This window comes from Alexandromys fortis, unplaced genomic scaffold (assembly GCF_014885135.2).
Source record: "Alexandromys fortis isolate MF-2015 unplaced genomic scaffold, M_Fortis_MF-2015_v1.1 scaffold_54, whole genome shotgun sequence".
In the NCBI taxonomy this organism is placed as follows: Eukaryota; Metazoa; Chordata; class Mammalia; order Rodentia; family Cricetidae; genus Alexandromys; species Alexandromys fortis.
In genome coordinates this window covers 3,468,346-3,487,463 of record NW_026067958.1, presented here as the reverse complement: position 1 = coordinate 3,487,463, position 19,118 = coordinate 3,468,346, and the positions used below count along the sequence as shown (strand labels likewise).

Below are 19,118 nucleotides of genomic sequence, written 5' to 3'. Positions count from 1 at the left end.
CTAAGCTTGACAAAGAACAAATAGGAAAAGGACAAGAGAAGAAGAAAGGAGGGAAGAAAAAAAAGAGAGGGACACGTTCCAGGCAAGAAGCCAGGAGCCACCAGCCAGTCTCCGGTCAGCTGCCTGCCAGCCAGGAGAAGCAGTGAAAATAAGATATACAGAAAGTAAGGAAGTAAAAAGTCCTAAGGCAAAAGGTAGATAAAGAGAAAAAGGTTAATTTAAGTTAAAAGAGCTAGCCAGAAATGAGACTAAGCTAGCCCATGCATTCACAACTAATAGAAGTCTCTGTCATGTTTTGGGAGCTGGTGGTAGCCTAGAAGAAAAAGCCTGATCTAAGTCAGTGTGTTACATAGATGAATCTTGGGAAAATAATGCTAAATGAAAGAAGTCACAACATCTGCAGGATCTATTTAAATATCGCTCAGAACAGACAAGACCTTAGAGACAGAAAGTGAATCAGCGGTTGCCTACGTCTGGAGGGAGAACAGGAATTGGAAAGTGATTACTAATGGCTATAAGGTTTCTCAGTGGGATGGTGGAGCTGCTCTAAACTTAGGTAGTTTGTGACTGCAAATAAGCATTAGAAAATGTTGAATGTGTCAGTTGGGCTGCAGAACTTGGTGGTTTGTGAGCTACAACCCCAAAGACTGCTGAATAGAAAGTTTGTAGGACAGGATCAGCTTGCAGTTGAGGTCATTCTGAGGACAGTCCCTGTCTCCTGCCTTGTCCCCTTTCACGCTTTTCCTTCCTCCTAGTGTGTCTGTCATCTTCATGACTCACTGTTCCTCTCCCTCTTCTGCAAGTGTCTTTTATTCTTACCTCCTTCCTCAATGTGTGCCGCAGAGATCTGTGTACAGATCTTAAATCAGATTGATGTATGTTGCATATATCTGGGTGAATTAAAATGAACCTTTCTCATTTTCTCATATAAAAAAAAGGCTAAATCTGCCTGTTGCTTCTTCTGGAAGTTAGGGATTTTGACTCCCAGATTGAGTCTAATCGAGGCAGCTTTCCGCACTCTGGGGCACTCCTTTGAGAACCCTCATGCTTTCCCTAGGTTAGCATTTGCTCAGTGGTCCTAGCCTACACTATGCTGACTTCACTTGAACTGTAAAGTCTCTACCTCCCAGAGTTAGGATGTACCACCCGTTAAAATCCATCCTAGAAAAGAAGGTGTACCCCTCCATCTGAATGCCACCCCACACGTCAAGCCTCTCCTCCAGAGCTAAACTTACAAAGACAAAATAATGGAGGATGGGGAAATGAATGGCCTCAGAATAGTGGGTAGAAATAGCAACTTCCCTTTTTCTGTACGGCTTGGGTTTTGATCGTCTGTTTCTTTTTTTTTCTTTTCCCATTCCTCTTTTTTCAGAGGAATGTTCTTTATGTCAGGCTGTAAGGTCGGAGACTCTAAAATACCACATGTGTCATTGGATGGGACATTTCTCAGAAGGGCATTAACTTTGGGAAGAGTTTGGGCGGTCCCAAATGACTCAGATGTAAACGATGAGTCAATTCATGTTGCTAAAACTGTGTTCCCTTCATCTCGGCCTTTGGAATATTGGATTCTTTCAGCTTGGCAATGGCAAGCATTTATTGATTTTTTTAGTAGATTCTTGTGACCATGAAAATGAAGACCAAAGTAGACCATCTTCCCATGTTGATACAGTCATTATCTGACACCTGGAAAAAATAACGGACTTGGGAAGCAAGATTTTTGTTTTTAACCACATTAAAACTATTTCTGACAAAGCTTCTCAGGAAACTGAGAAACTTTCAGTTATTCAATAATAAACCAACTCTCTAGGATGAGGCCACATATGAGTACCACTGGTCGAGGGTTTTGTCGTGGGCACTGTTTTTAGAAACTTTTCATTTCTTCCTTCAGTTCAACCCCACCTCTATTGCATAGGGAAGATAGTATATCACCAGCAAGCTACACAGGAGGAAACTGAGTCATAAGCATTAAGGAGCAGGTCAAGGTTTAAACCTTGTCCTAGCCAAGGGACATTCTTTTTATGGCTGCACTTTCTGGATTTTCTAAAGTGCTTCTGGGGGAGAGTCTAGTGGCTGGGCTGTTGTGATACAGACAGGGAGAATTAAGATTGACTCAGATGAGTTTTGATGTGCCTTTTCCCTTTCTGAGTGAAATGCTGAGGACCCATCTGGAATCCCCGCATTCCTGAAGGGATCGTGAATTGCTATATAAACATTTTATTTATCCAGTTGAGGCAGACACTTAAGTGACTAAAGTCATGGGTTCGTAAGGGATAGGAAATACATAAGGCTCTTCAAGTGTGGGCTTCTAGAATGGTTCCAATCTAAGCCTTACTGGCATCTGCATTTAATCTCGGCATTCAGGAGGCAGAGACAGGAAGGGCTCTGTGAGTTCTCTGTATGCTACACAGATAGACCTTGTCAAAAAAAAAAAAAGTCTCCATATTCGATAATTTACAGTACAGACTCTTGGCAGAGAAATCGCAAGGCCTTGGCAGCCAGATATTTCACTTGGGATCCTCCCCTTCAGGAACTTAATCAATACCATTTGATCCAGACGTGTTTCACAGGTTTAAAATTGTCTATTTCTTCTTGAAGAACTGCTAAAAGCTTTATACATTCAAGCACTCTAGCTAATCAATAACGTATCTGGGGCTAGAGGTTCTGACTCTCAGAGACACTGATGTCACACTGTCGGTGGTGATAAGAAAAGCAGATGAACATGAGCCTGGAGAGTAAGCTGGGAAGCAGCAATCACCATCACCTCCTTCCCTTCCTGATGGACTGTAGGCTGTGAACTGAAATAAGCCCTTTCCTCCCAAGTTGGTTTTGGTCCTGGTTCTTAATCACAGCTATAGAAAACTAAGGCAGGGGCCAATTTCCTCCATCAGAGCCTACCAGGAGCTCACCTGTAGTTGAACAAGTTGAGACTGGTCCTTGCATTCAAGAGAAAACACACAATGTGAATTGTGTGGTGTGTTGGAAAGGGAAGCTGGGAAAATTCTGATGGGTAAGGAGTTGGAGGCCCTGTTACAAACAGAGCTAAACATGGAGGCACTTTTGCCAGTGTTGAAAATAATCAGCCACCTAGTTAAGTATAGAGGGAGAATGTGATATTGAGTGAACCACATGGTGGCCTTGATCTTGTCTTGTTCTTTGCTTTGATTCATTTCATTGTTGTCTCAGAGGAAATTTGTCCTAGTTTGAGAGTTTATAATATTGTTTATATCTGGTGACTATAAATACCAGGACAGTTTCTACATATCAATACTTCGTCTTTCCCACCCCAACTTCCAGAGGAAACAAATAAGGGACCAGGTAGCAAGTGCTGGTAAAGAAATCTATGTTCCTTGGGGGTGATTAGATATTGTTCTTATCTCTCCCAACATTTTATCCTTGGAATCTTGGGGAAGAAACTAAAGGACACAGCAGTTAAAGATGCAACTGCGTAGGTATCTTGTCTTTCCATGTAGAAGAGGGTGTGTGTGTGTGTATGCACCTGTGTGCACATGCATATGTGTGTGCATGCATGTGCGTGTGTGCGGAGGGGAGGAATGTTAATGAAGAACATAGTCTGGGTGACTTGGATTCTTCTCGTTTATCCTGTCTCTGACTCTGACAAGACAGCACAGACATGCTTAGCGACAGCGAGCATCAGCCCGGTGAAAGTGCCTACAAAGTAGTTCTAATCATTGTCTATTAATAGCTATCGGTAACACAGGCCTCAAATAAACAGGCAAGTGTCAGTGATGTGGGTCCCGAAGACGATTGCTGGTACATCAGCAAGAATTAAAATAGTGGTTTTAAAAAGAGTCCTAAACGTAATGAAATGCCTTCATTTTTCAAGCCCCCGCCCCCCACCTAAATTCACTGATCGCTCAGCATTCTATTTTTACTAGAAGGAACTATATTAGGAAGATGTTTGCTGTAGATGCTGTCTGGGATGTCATGGCAACCGCTTGCTTTTCATCAAGCAGTTTGTGTCAAGATTATACATTTAGCAACTTTCTGCAGGATGCCTAAAATGATGGTGTATTTCAGCCATCACTTCAGTCATGGCAGTCTTATCCAGAGGCTCATAAATTCAAACTTGCGTGAGAGAAGGGTGGGACACAGAGATCACCTATGCTTCTGGAGAAAGGTTCCTTTCTTTCAGCAACAATGGGTGACTTAACAGACATTCTGTAGCTGGCAGACACAGCACACAATGCCACCACACAAGCATAGAGGTGAGGCAACAATCAGACCGTGAAATACAGTTCAGCCCTGGTTTTTTAACCCTGCTATGAAGCATGACACCAAAGACTGCAAGACTCACTACCCTAGCTAAATGATAATAAGAAAGTACTTGAAGCCTTATGTTTCTGTGGTTGGGGCTTTCCCTTCATAAGCCTATGTTCAAGAGACTCCTCCAGCATTTCCTCCTAGACAGAGCAGTGTGGTTAAGAGTTCATGCTTGGAATGAAAACAAACCTAGGTTTAAATAAGCCCCGGCTCTGCCCACACACTTGCTATGTGTCCTTGGAAGGGTTCCTCATTGAGAAATGAACCTTATAATAGTAACTAGCTCATAGGGTTGTTGGGAGGAGCCACAAGAGCTCAACTTAGTATCTACCTCATATGTTATATTAGTTATGTGAGTGCAGTTATTTGAATGAGAATGGTACCCAAAGGCCCATATAATTTAATTTTTGGTTCTCAATTGATGAGAATGTCTAAGTTGGTGTTAGGTGTGGCTTTGTTGAAGAAGGTATATCATTAGGGAGGACTTTGAGATTCCAAGGCCCATGCACTCCCCCCACCCCAGCTCACTTTGAGTGTTTGTGACTCAAGATGTAAGCTATCAGGTAAAGTTTAGCATCATGCCTGACAGCCTGCTACTCCCCTTCCTCATCATGATGGGCTTAGACACTAACCCTCTGAAACTATGAGCCCCAAACAAATAATTTCTTCTATAAGTTGCCTTGATCAGGGTGTCTCATACAGCTAAAGAGCAGTAGCTAAGACATATGAGACAATAAAATAAAACTTACTCAGTATGGTGTTTGACCCATTGAAAGTAATCAATAACCATTAACAAATATTAATGCCAGCCATAACAGATATTCCCCTTGGGAAATTGCTAACGTAACACACGACTAGCCAGCCTTGTAGAGTTAAAAATAATCAGGCCAACAAATCTTTTCATAATAAAGTAAGGGAGTCTGAGATATGTTAATATTCTCACTTTGGAGCATAGTGTGTATTCTTTAGCGTTCTCAGCACCTGCAGCCTCTACTCACGCGCAGCCAACACGCGCAGCCAACAGTCCATTCCATTAGCCTGCACCACCGGGATTAATCAGACCTGGATCAGGCACAGAAGGTCTCTGCAGAGGCCTCTTTCTTAGCTTTGTGCTATCACAGAAGATATAATTATCATCATAGGGGGTTGATTACTTCCTGTGGACCAGGAAGCAGAGAGGAAATAAAAGAGAGAAGTGGCAGGCATCCTAATGCCCCCAGTGACTTAACTTCCAGTAGGTTCCAACCTTTCAAGGTTTCACTGCCCCCCAATAGTGCTGTGAGCTGAGCAGGGAATCTTCAATACACAGGCCTCTAGGAGATATTCAAGAGTTGAACTGTAAGACCACTGTACAAAAGAACACACTAAATGTTTGAATTCCAGACCTAAGCAGCCTTTGCAGCTAATCCACCTGCAGCCAGTGAAAGACTGTATCCTAGTTCTCCAGCTTTCCACACTGTTTTAATGTTCTTATTTAGTTTTCCTAAAATCAGAGTTAGCCTTGCTTTCCTGCCCTAACTTACACATTAGTAGAATCACATGAGTATTTTGTCCTTTGATACATACTGCCTGGCAGTCAGTTTTACATCTATTAACTCCATGATTACTTCAGATGCCTCTGGATTTAATTCAAATTTTTATAGTTTTATAAATACTGTATATTTATTATTTATCCAGCTATAATATAAGTAACAGTTAAAAATACCAATCTTGCAAAAATAATGAAGGGCCCTTCATAATCTCAGCCAGAGACAGTCCCTGCTGTCTCAGTTTATACCTCTAAATTTGCTCTGTGTTTACAGCCACTTGTGCTTCTTCACTGAAAACGAGGCAAAAATTAATGAATAATTTATTATTGCCTTCATTTGTCTGTCTTTATTTGTTTTGAGACAGGATCTCTCTGTGTAGTCCTGGAACTCAATCTATAGACCAGGCTAGCCTTGAATTCAGAGCTCCACCTGCCTCTGCCTCCTAAATGCTGGGGTTAAAAGTGTGCACCGCAGCACCCAGCCCCCTCATTTGTCATTTTACATTAAGCAGGCAACCAAGCTGTAAGTTAGATGGCTTGTCGTTTGCAGATGAACTCTCTTGAGAACCATGACTGCATTTGTCTTCTGTGACGCTCCACCCAGGTCCAGGAGCTAAACACACTGCACTGAGCAGATTAGTTGTGTGAGTGAGAGTGTTAGTTACTTTATTGTCACTGTGCTAAAAGATTTCTGCTTGTCCTCAGAAGTTTAGCTCATGGTTGGCCCACCTGCAGAGCATCGTGAGGCAGGAGTGTGTGGCTGCACAGGCTTCACCTGGCAGAGGCTGGGGAGCAGAGAGAGACCAATGGCGCTCTCTGGCCGCCTATGAGCTCTTTATTCCACCCAGGTCCCAGACTGTGGGATGGCACCACCCACATTCGAGAAAGGTCTTCACCCTTAGTTAATCCTCTGAGACATTCTCCCAGGCACACCAAACCAACAGGCATTGCTTCCTCCAGGGAAGCTGGTAATCAAGATTAGCCAGATGACTGAAGAAGGGAAGAACCTCAGAGTTCTCAGGGCATTTCTGGAATAATACTTAAAGTGCAACGGCTTCATCAAATTTATATGAACATTGCATGCATTTATAGCTCCTCCAGGCTGACTTCCAAAGAGTTGATACTGAGCTTTAATTCCATATGCAGGGAATGAGAGGCTCCACCCGCCTCTGCCTCCTAAGTGCTGGGGTTAAAAAGGTGTGCACCACAGCACCCAGCCCCCTCAATCGTCATTTTACATTAAGCATTTTACTATTTCTCCCACACTTTCCAAAAAAAAAAGAGGAGTGCAGATTTATCTTTCAAAGAAAATAAATAAGATCAAAGAGAGCAGTTATTTTAAAACCTGAGTTAAAGCATCCCTATAGTTATAAACAGAGAAAAATGTTTCTGTTGTGGGAGAAAGTTGAAAATCATAAAATGGAGGCTCTTGTTAAATAATCATGTCTGTTGGGCGAAGTAAGGAGGAGGCTTGTTGGTTCCTGGCTGCTTAGTCCCAAAATAATCACACAGAAACTGTATTAATTGAATCACTGTTTGGCCCATTAGCTCTAGCTTGTTATTGGCTAACTCTTACATCTTAATTGAATCCATTTCTATTCATCTGTGTATTGCCACATAGCTGTGGCTTACCGGCTAAAGTTCCTGTGTCTGGTCTCTGGTGAGGCTACATAGCATCCTTCTGACTCCGCCCTTCTTTCTCCCAGCATTCAGTTCTGTCCTCCCCGCCTACCTAAGTTCTGCCCTATCAACAGGCCAAGTCAGTTTCTTTACTCTTTAACCAATAAAAGCAACACATAGAAAAACCTCATCAGTTGGACTCTCTTTTTTTCCCTCTATAACATTTCTGAACACTAATTCAATGTTCAATACAGCTTAAATATGTCTTGGTGTGTATAGTTATCATAACTTTCTTCTTCTTAAAGAACATTAGAGGGTAGGAGTGTGCCTCGGTGGTGCAGTAAATGCTAGGTGTGTGTAAGGCTCTTCATCTCCAGAGCCACACAGAAACAAAGCAAAACCCAAGGTGAAATAATGAACATTTAAGATCAGTTTTGAAAAACAACATTATGCAGAAAAAAAAAAAAACGTATTTTAAATCTTTGGTTCAAGGAATGTTCACAGACTCAATGTGCGTATATAACAAATCTCAGACCAAAAAAAATGAAAACTATCTCTACCTCCCAGAAGTCCACTAAGTATATCTTTATTTATACAGATGTTCATCTCAATGATGTCAAATCAATCATTGATACTAATATTGACATTCTTGCTCTTATTGGCCCTATACACTTATCATACACAGACTCTACCCTTGTTCTACGCTCTCAGACAGAATGTATGTCTTACATGAGTGCGGTGAAACCACACTTGTATGGAGTGGCGCTTCCTCCATCATTACGCTGCATATTTTAAAGGCAGGTCAATGCAGACAAATAGAAGGCTGCTCACGTCATGGAGAGCTAAACTTAACATCCCTGGTCACTCTGCACATTCTCTGAGGTTTCCAGATGGCACCAAAAGCCAGCCACACAAGTCATGGAAACAGCTGGGGACTCGGTGTAACAGCCAGTGAGGAAGATGATTCAGGTCCAGGGCTATTATTAGAGTCAAGTATGTGCTAACTGTGTAAACAGATCATTAAATAATCCCTTGGACAAGGAGAGAGAAAAGGAAGAGTAGACGTCGCAGGCACTTTCTCTCTCCCCACTGTACCATCCGAGTCCAAATCCAGCGTCATCAGCATCAGTCTGTGTTCCCACGGCTGGACTCCATGTATCTGTCAGCTGCCTGGGAAGACCAAGCAGCAGGTGTCTGTGCATCTGTGAGTGAATCAACTCAGTGCAGTTCAAACAGTGCTCCACACAGCTGCAAACGAAGTTCCAGAACTTTCAATGAGCAGGTGCACTCTCTTTCCCTCTGCTCTTTTACCATATTTTCTGTGACCTCAGATATGAGTGCTTATTCTTTTAGACTTGCTCTGCTGCTGCCACTGTGTGTGGTAGTTTGGTTTAGGGTAATTGGTTAACATCTTATATATGAAGACTCAAGTCAATATAAACATCTGCATGCGTTTACATGGAAACAAATCAGTCTTCCCCAAAAGAGACCTATGAAAACAAAATCGACCACATAAACAAACCAACTGTGGTACAACTTGAAACAGGATCAGTCCTTGCTTCAGTTCCCAACACAAAACTCTGTCTCAACTCCCCTAGTGACAAGGGCACCAGAAGCATCTGTTGCTGTAATGTCTGGTTCTTGAAACAACTTGTTGAAACTTCGGGGACCCACCAAGTGGCAACTGCATCTTTATTTCAGTCTTGTGAAGGTTGGCTTCAGTGTCAACTTGTCACAAATTAGAATCACCTGGTAGTGTCCATCGAAGTGCAAGTCCCCACGCTGAGTGAGAGTGCCCTTTGCTCACTTGGCTTTCTCTCTTGCCTGCAGAGCCTTTCTTCTCACTGCCATGTTGATCTACCCTGGTGTCGCTGCTGCTGCGGATACTAGAACCAGCATTTCCAAGCTCCCATCACTGACGGAGGACCAGAAGCACTCCAGGAACCTCCCAGGTTTTCAGTGCCAAATTGGGACTTCAGCCTCACCTCACTCACGGACTAAAGAACTACCAAGTTTTCAGGCTCTTGGTGTGAGACAGTCATTGTTACTATCTAAATGTAAGTTGATTAACATACAAACAAATATGCATACATGTCATCCTATTGCTTCTATGTGTCTAGAGAACTCTGACAATCCAAAGTCCTTTGGATCACTTTGGAATTGGTGGTAGTGGGGTAAACTTGGGTCCATGAGGTCTACAGACAGCATTAGAATGCAGTCACGTCTCCAGAAAGAACAAATGATCATGGCGTTAGAGCACCACTTCACCGTCATACACCAGTTTTGGAAAGAGGCTAAATCACTGGAGACTGACCTCTGTAGAAACTCTTAGACAGTAACACTCAAGGAGCTTCCAGTTGAACACACCAAGGGGCTAGCAGGATGGTGGGCCCAGAGAAGATCATGGAGTTGCCAGCCCTACAGGCCAAGTCTTTGGCTTTGGGTGCTCCTCTTTATCTTTTGCAATATGTTTTCCAACAAACGGTTATAGTTTGAATATGAAATTCCTCTGGCAGTTCATGTGTTAGTGTTTGGTCCTCAGTTGGTTAGTACAATTTAGGGGGGTGGTAAATACTTCAGGAGGCAGGGCCTACCCAGATGAAGTAGGTGACAGTGGGCATGCTTCTGAAGTTGTACCTGCTTCCTAGTCTCTCGTTCTGTTTTCTCTCCACTATGAAGCGAACAGCAGCCTCTTCTGCAAGCAGCCACCACTATGGCGTTCTGATGGAGTGCATAAGGCCAAGTGTCCATGGACTGAATCCTCTGGAGTTACAAACAAGATAAAACTTCTTTCCCTGGGCATTTTGGTTTCAGCTACACAAAAGCAGCTAGTTCAAAGCTGAAAAATGCTTTTCCCTCAGCTCCAGGAGCCATTCGAGCCAATTAGTCAAACCTGAGAGGCCCATGGGTCAGGGGCAAGGATGACCACAGGACAACTGGTACCTGAAGAGGACAGAACATTGTGGGAGTGAGCCTTCAACTTGTGGGGCTCTGTCTCTGGGTAAATAATGTCAGAACTGAATTATAGAACGCTCAGTCGGTGACTCCTTGAGAATTGCTCAGGGTGTGGAAACTCCCACACATCAGATCACAAAAGCTTTCTGTGCTGCACTGAGTGTATGAGTAGAAAAGAAAAAAACAACTTGTTTTTCCCTTAACACACACACAAAACATTTTAAAGGAGTAATAGTCCTAAATGTACCAAGTAATTACAAATTTGACTTTCAATCAGCATTCAAAATCCCGGTGAAAGAGAGAAACTGCCTGAGGGGGAATAAAGTTCAGTGTCAGCCTGCAGCAGAAAGCTTGGATACAAGTGTCTGTCTGACAAGCTTTCACATTCTCCTCTTGTTTTGCTATCATGAGGACATGAAGGCCATTGTGATCTGGTGACTAAGGGCTGAGTGACAGGAGAGACAAAGGAAAACAACCCAGGTTTGTTGGCTTTACAAAGCAGGTTCTGGAATTGGCCACACATTCTGTCAGCGCAGTTACCCTGCACTGTTTGGTTAACGAGGGAGCGGTACTGTGAAGCAAGTCAAAGCCGAAAGTTGTGGGGGTTTCCGGACTCCCTTTGGGCCCGTGAACAAACGCACCTCATAACCGCCTCCATGAAAGCTGCAGCAGCTAGGGTCCCAAGGAAGCCTGGTGAGGTTTAGAAGGGTTAAAGCAGGTAAAAGAAATGGAGGTGGACTTGAAGCCAGGTTTGTTATTTTGATTGCAGATTATGACTTTCCCGAATGGAGTCCTATGCAAGTGAAGTGTTTCTGAAGAGTTACCCTACACAAGTCTTCTGTTTCTTGGATTGAGTACTAAAGACTTGATTACTGATAAAGAATAAAGGTTTGTTTTTAAAGTTTTAGAGGCTGGGAAGTCTAAAGCTAAGGGCTACAAAGGGTGAGGTCCTCTCTGCTGGTAGTGCCTCAGCGGTAAGGGTCTGCTGACAGGAGCTCTGTGGATCCTGAGGCAACACAAAGCATCATGGGAGACAGAGAAAGCATGCCCCTTTGGGTCTTTCTTCCTCCTCGTTACTCTTCTTTCCTTCCTCCCTTTCTTTTGTCGTCTTTATATTTTATTTCTAGGTGAGATCTTTCTTTATAGACCAAACTGGCCTTGAATTCATGTTTTTGTTGACTCAGACTCCTAAGCTAAGAGTAAAGGTGTGTTCCTCTTCTTCCTCTTCCTCCTCTTCCTCTCCTTTCTAAGACACAAATTTCCCCACAAGACCCTCCCCTCAGCAATGCTTCTTATACTAATTGCCTCCCCAAATCCCAAATCACCAGGTGACAGGGTGAACTTGGGTAGAGCTGCCCAAAGCTTGGTCACAACCCTAGTTTACATGCCTGCCTTCTGAATATGACTACTGTAAACTTTGGAGACACACGGTTCTCTCTACAGCCAAATGGCTTATGGGCGCTCCAGGCATAAGTACAAATAAAGGTGTGAAGGCCAAAATACTAAATATTTCAATATGAACAAAGTTCCACATAAATGATACTGATCCTTCTACCAAGATGGACGTAACTTTAAGATGCTCTGGATGGCTCCATTTTGTAGTTCTCTTACTCCTTGTCATTACAAATCACAGGTGACACACTTGCCCACACTTACCCTCCTCTTCCCAGGCCTTAAAGGAGCTCTTGCTTCATGTTGATGAGAACTCTGTGCCTGGCCTCACCACTCAGGACCCTGCTCTGTGGATAGACAGACCTCCCTGTCTTCACACACACACACACACACACACACACACACACACACACACACACACACACACTGTCTCTATAGAACAATTTGTGGCTCAAACTGGGGAACTTAGGACCACGCTTCAGAAGAGGGGGTGCAGATGTTGTATGGGCACATTCTTTAATGCTGTCTCTCCATGCAGAGGTAGCAGCTGGAGGAGCATCAGAGCCAGGTCCTGCTGGGTGTAGGGTCCCTCCTGCTGGGCCTATGGACAGCAGGAAGTGCTCATGGTCCCCAAGTCAAATGTAAAGATGGATCCTTCAGGCAGTCAACATTACTTTTTAAAGTGAATTTTTTTAAAGCTAACTAGGCTATCAAACATGAAATGATTTTTGATGTTTAAATTCCAGTAACATTTTTTTTAATCTTGACATCCATTGCCATACCAAATATATACATTGCTCTACCAAAATATCTGATGAAAATATCTAAAGGAAAAAAAAACTCTATTTTACTTCGTGGTGGAGAATGGCATTAGAAGCCTGAGGCTTGTGGCTGAGTTGTAGCTGCAGGCAGGAAGCAATGAGAGACTCCCAAGTGCTGACACTCCACCCACTCCCTCCCTCCTAGTCAGTCCAGCCCTGAGTCTACCCAGAGTGTTGCCACCCACACACAGGGCAAGTTTCCTGTGTATGTAGAAGCTTCATGAGGAATGAATGCTTCACAAAGAGGTCAAGAAGTTTGTCTGTAGCTGATTCTAAATTCCACCAAGGTGGAGCTTTACCACCACCGTCATATTTCTTTTCCTGTTTTCGTACCACCTCATGGCTCCAAAGACCACCTCCACACCTGCCCAGTTAAAGGCCATTTCTCCCCCTGGATGCTCAGCTCCACTCTCTTAGCTTTCCTTCCCTCCTTCTCTCCCCTCCAACTTTCCCTTCCTTTAGCTTTTTATTATATGAGGCTTACCTTTCTTAAGAAAAATTCTGGATTTTTTAGACATCTTCTTCCTCTTCCAACTGGGGTTCCTCCCATCTCACAAATTTACATCTCAGGCATCTTTAACAGAAAGTGAGACCACGTAAGGGGATGCTGAGACCAGACGGGAACTGGGGGTTGGATGCGGCCAGCGGGCGGTATGGAAAGAAAGGACAGCTTCTTCGGGTGGACTCTGAGGAGAAATCTGAAGTTATGACTCAGATAGCCTCAAAATACATCAAATACACACTCCTCCTTTGGTGGAAGTATACACTGAAAATCTGATTTATAAAAGTACAATGCAGGGAAATGACTTAAAATATATTTGTGTGACATGAATGTTTTTGTTGATTAATTTGGTTTTTTGTTCAGTATGTTTTTTTAAGGGGCAAATGTTCCTCTCACACTTCAGGACGTACCATGTGGGCACCCCAAGCACACATTACAGACTACATTAAGGGAAGGTATTTATTACAGCTTCAATTTGCCTTCAGCTCAATGTTTCCTTTTTTCTGGCAGTATCGGAGGGTGGGGTGAGGACTGAACCTGGGTAGAGTGTCTGACTGCTGAGCTATAGCACCACATCCAATTTTTCTTAAGTTCAAACGAGAGGTAGTTTTCCTTTGAATTTTGAACTTGTTTTTGAAAAGTAAAAATAACTACCACATTGCTTCCACTGGCACTTAGCTTATACAAATGTTAATGTTTGAAATAAAAATATTATCTTCCTTCAGCTGTATTTGCTCAAAGGCTGATAGCTTGGTATGTGATGTCCTTTCTTACTGAGTGCTATGTTCTTCCTAGGAGACAGCTCTGGAATTTCATTTTGAATAACATGAAGAAAATAAGGGTAGATCGAGAGCATGATTTATAGGTGATATTTTATTTTAAGAATGTACTAATTCCATAAAATAAAGTATGCTGCCTTCTTTCAAGGCTCCACTTTGTATTTTAAAGGCAAATTCATGCTATGGTTGCAGATTTCTTCAGAAACCCTGCTGGAAAGGAGACATCTGCTTCCTGTGAGATGAAGCCAGAGCAACACTTCTCGGGGTTTTCATCCAGGAAGTGCAGTAGTAGGACAGTGTTGGTGCTGGGGACTGCACGGTTAAGTCTGGAGTAGACAGGAGAAGCTATTTGGAGCTGCAATTTTGCAGTAACTAAGTCTTAGGGACATGAATGCCAGGCAACTCACGTATGAATCATCCTTCACTTCCTGGTTCTTTTTCTGACATTTTAAAGAGCTTCTCAGCTCCACATGATGCTCAACTTGGGGAGGGCTTGGAGGCCTTTTGGTCCACGAAGGTGAACCATCAGCGAGAAGCTCAACCATGACTTGGTATCTTCACAGTTATTTGGGAAGTCTGTTAGGCTCTAAAGATGATCAAGGGAGCTGAAGCACCAAAGGAGTGAAGTACACAGCAGTTGTCCCTAAGCTTAGGACCACATCCTCAATTTGGTTCTGGGCTTTGTGTCTCAAAGAGGACAGAAAGGTGGGAGAAAGTTGAAAGGAAGCACAAGTATAATTAAAGGTTTGAGAAACCAGTCCCATGGAAAGCTTCAAGGGGTTCTGGGAATCCTCCTGCTGTCGAGAACTTGAGCTCAAAGGGCTGAAGTTTTCAGCTGTAGGGTGTCCACTGGCTTGTCACTCTACAGAGAGGCTTTCAGTTAAACATCAAATGTCCTGACCCTGGAGTGATTTGCCCCCAAAGAACTATGTGTGCAAAAAACACAACTCTCATCTCAAAGGTGATAGTTTATCCTGGAGCCAAATATGAGGGAACATGGCCAGGAATGCATATTTAGGTTACCCCAAATTTCACGTTCCAATGTAGAAGTTGTTTCATGAAGCTTTTATAGTAACAGAATCAAGAAAGTCATAAATCAAAACACTTTTCAACTATATTGGTGGAAACATGAGGTAGGCAGATGAAAACACAGCAGAGAGGCTCTACTGTAGACCTCGGATGCTACTGTACACTCCAAAAGATTCACCTAGTGCTCATGGAAAGATCTGGTCAGGAACAGAAGAGGGTACCATGGATATTGAAGGGCCAAGGATGGCCCAAGATAATTACTCTTTGTATATGTAACATTCTAAACTCTCCACTGAAGCTCCCAACAGCTAAGGGTCTTCCAGAAGTTTCAGTGGAGGTTGAAGCTCTTTTCTGGAAACTTTTGTCCACAGAACATGGAAAAATCTTTTGCAAAGAACAATGAAAAGTAGGGTAGATTTTAAAATAGATCTACCATATGATCCAGCTATCCTACGCCTGCATATATATCCACAGTAACTCAAAGCAACTTGCTGGAGAGAACCCTGCACACCACCCATGTTCATTCACAGTAGAAAAAGAAGCAGCAGAGGTGCCCATCAACAGACAGAGCATATAAAAATATATACGCAGCAAGAGAGCCTGTCTCAAGGGAATAAAGCAAAGAACAACAGATGAAGACTTCCAAAGTCCTTCTCTAGCCTCTGCATGCACACCAATTTACACACTCACATGTGTGCATCACACATAAACACCACACACAATGGCTATAAATATAACGGAATATCATCTAGTCATTTGCAGCAGAACAGGTGACCTGGAAAATTCTTTTAAAAGTGAATACACAGAAAAAGGTTGATATTGTATACTTCTCACACAGTGGGAACTAAACAAACAAACAAAATATCCGGAAAATAGTCTGGAGATTGGGAAGGGTCTGAAGGTGTGGTGGGAGAATGGGAGAAGGGGAAGCTGCATTTGATCATTGCAGGATATATGTGCATATGGAAACACCACACTGATACCTGTTCATGGATACAGTTTATATCTATACAGCTACACACATACACACATAGACACATGCACAGACACACACACACACACACACACACACAGAGGTATAGCTATTTAGACAGAGAGAGGGGAGAGAGGGGAAAGAAGGGAGTGAGGAAGAGAGGGAGGGAAGAAAAAACGATTTACAATTTTCAGGTAGGAGAGAGCTTTGGCCTACCAGATTCAAAGAGAAGGCAATCAATAATCCTTTTGAATTGTTTCAGTTTCACAGCCATTTCCACTTACATAATCAATGATTGATCTTATGCTGCAAATGACGAGACTCCCAATCAAAGTGAAGATTAAGGTCAGCCAGACATCGGTGGCAATTCAGCAAACAATGCTTAAGAAGACGACAATGCTGTACGCGAGAGCCCATTTCTATTGATGTTTAGACCAAATGATTAGTGACTAGAGACTATAATCTCTCCAGCTGGAACTCAGCTTCACTGGTAACCCTACAGAACTTACAGGAGGGTCTGAGGAATGGCTCGAAGCACAAGGACCTGAGCTTGGACCCCCAGAACTAATAAGAAGAGACACATCAGGCAGTGGCCTAGAACCCCAGCCTTGGAAAGGTAAGGGAGGGGAGGAGTCAGGTGGTTTCCAGAGTGCCTTGGCTGGCCAGCCTAGCTGAATTGTTGAGTTTCAGGACTGTGAGAGACCCTGTCTCAAAAAACTAAAGATGGAGCGTGATCAGGAAAAGACACAGAGCATCCACCTAGGGCTTGCATACATGCACGTGCACATGTGCTCGTGCGCACACACACACACGAGAAAGAGAGAGAGAATAAAACTTAAGCCGTTGGGAATTGTGCTAGTTATAGAGGCTTAGTTATAAGTGAATGCTTGGGTTTCCCTCCTCCACATTTGTATGTTGAAATGCTCAGCCCCACAGGGAGAGCATTAAGAGATGCCAGGTGATTAGGTCATGAGAACAGAGCTTCATGAATAGAATCAGTGACTGTGGTATGAGGTGTGTTTGATATTTCTTGCTGGTTCCCATTGCAGGGGTTTTAAATCCCTAAGGTGCTGTTGGGTATTGTGGTTTAGATCTGGAATGTTCCCTACAGGCTTACATTTTGAAACCCTGTCCCTACTGGTGGCCCTGTTTCAGGATGCATGAGCTCAGCCTAATGGAACCTAGCTGACAGAAGACGTCAGTGGAGACAAGCCTTTGGCGGGGCCCCATCCCAGCTTCTGGAGCCTTCTCTGACTCCTGGTCACAGTGTAAGTCATAGTCCAGCCACCATGAACTCCATGGGACTCTGCCATATGGGACTATAAATCCTTTAAGCCCCTCCTCCTTAAGTTGTGGGTGTTTTTTCACAATGGGACGGTAATAGATAACAGGAGACAGGAGTGAGTTTTCTCCTCATAGTGAGTCAAATACCTGGGCTTCTCCAAAGAGGTGACTTGAGGAGGAGGTGCTTCTCCATAGTTGCAGAAAGATGACTGATTCCTGGAAAGGCCAGGTGGAATAAAGGTAAATATCAAACCATAGGAATCAGAGGCCAATAGAGAATAATTATTACAAAAACAGCTTGATCTTTGAAGAGTTTCCAGGCTGCTGAACACATGGAGGAGCTGTGGGGGCGTGGTACTCAGGGACACTTAGGATCCCTGGGGCATCTCCTCATTTGACTGACTCTCTTTATCCTTTAGATAAACTAGAAAGCATAAGCAAAGCATTTTCTGAATTCTGTGAGCCACTGTAGCAAATTAACTAAACCTGATGTGGGGGAGCTGAGAACAGTTCATAGCCTGTCCTTTGCCCAGAGGCCTAGACTGTTGTCATCTAAAATGGGCACGATCTGTGGAATCAGCCCTCAGCCTGTGGATCTGATGACATCTCCAAGGGATGTCAAAATTCAGCTGAATTGGGGGACACTGTTGGTTGTGAGAAAAACTCCACACACTTCTGGTTACTAAAATATCCCTTATTGAGTATAGGAAGAGAGAGAACATGTAGCTTTTTTTTCTTTATTGCAATCTTTTAAAAATGTCTTTCTTTGCTGCCCCTTTGACCACACGAGGACAGAGTGAGAGGAAAGCTACCGTGAACCAAGAAACTGGTCCTCCTCCCGAGACATGGATGGCGGCACAGGATTTCCCAGCCAGCCATCTCTGCTGTTCATAAGCTACCCAGTCTATGGAGCACCCAAACAGACCAGAACAATTACGAATACCTGTAACTCAAACACTGTTAAAACAATTTAAATAATGAAGAAAATGTATTTAAAATTGCCGTGTTGTGACTGCAATGTTCTTTTATTTGTAGAGTCCTTCGCTTGCTATTTATTTTGACCCTGTGGATTCTCAGATGACTTTGGAGACTCAGTAGGGTGTGGATGATAAGCTGTATAAACATGCCTATAAGTGTTGACTGTTATAAAAAGGAGGAACCATAAATCCTGAGCGTTTGCATGGGATTAAGAAGGCTGGAAATGCCCTGTCCTCAGGAAAGCAACATCTCCTAAAGAGACAAATGTATTTGCTAGCAGGTCCATACTGCTCATTATACTTAATATTTTTAACTCAAAATGTCTATATACTTCATTGCCAGGGATGCTAAAAATATCAAAGAAAATTTAAAATTTAATTCTCAATACTAATGTAACAGTAACACAAGGATATCTTCCAAATTCATTTAATATAAGTTTAATATAAAATATGAGACAATTGTTCAAGACTCATGAAAAAAGTCACTATCAGAGAAGTGTGTGTGTGTGTGTGTGTGTGTGTGTGTGTGTGTGTGTGCCTGTGTATGTCTGTGTCTGGCCTGGAACTTATTAAACTGGCTGGCCTCAGAGCTATGAATTACAGGTGTGCACCACCACACCCAGCTCATAAATTTTTGCTTTGTTTTTGAAATGTGCTCTCTCTATATAACCCAGGCTGGCCTGGAGCTCACAGAGATCCCCCTGCCTCTACCTCCTCAGTGCTAAGAACAAAGGTGTGTGCTACCACCACCTGGCCTTCATAGAGATATTCTTAAATTGGGCTATAGTGTGAATTAAGATCTAAAGAAAAATAATAAAACAAGAAACAAACCTGGGTTGAAAACAAGATTAGGAAAAATAAAATATGTGTACAAGCTATGTTTAGAACATTTGAGAAAATCCTATATAGTTTATTCATAAGTCAATATTTATGATTAATGTCAGTTTTCTTAAGTGTAGTGACAGTTGTGGATGTGA

General features: G+C 42.9%; 1 long non-coding RNA gene across 3 annotated transcripts in view; it reads right to left on the bottom strand.

The window, feature by feature from the left end:
* Nucleotides 1–19,118, bottom strand: part of LOC126507821 (uncharacterized) — a 63,774-nt gene that overhangs the window by 15,308 nt on the left and 29,348 nt on the right. For 2 of the 3 annotated variants that reach the window (XR_007593647.1, XR_007593646.1), the window contains exons 2-3: nucleotides 13,082–13,171; nucleotides 10,231–10,372 (exon numbers count right to left, since the gene is read on the bottom strand). This is a non-coding gene — a long non-coding RNA (uncharacterized lncRNA). Of the gene's footprint in view, nucleotides 1–10,230; nucleotides 10,373–13,081; nucleotides 13,172–19,118 lie in introns of those variants that run through there. The other variant, XR_007593648.1, reaches the window with a different exon arrangement.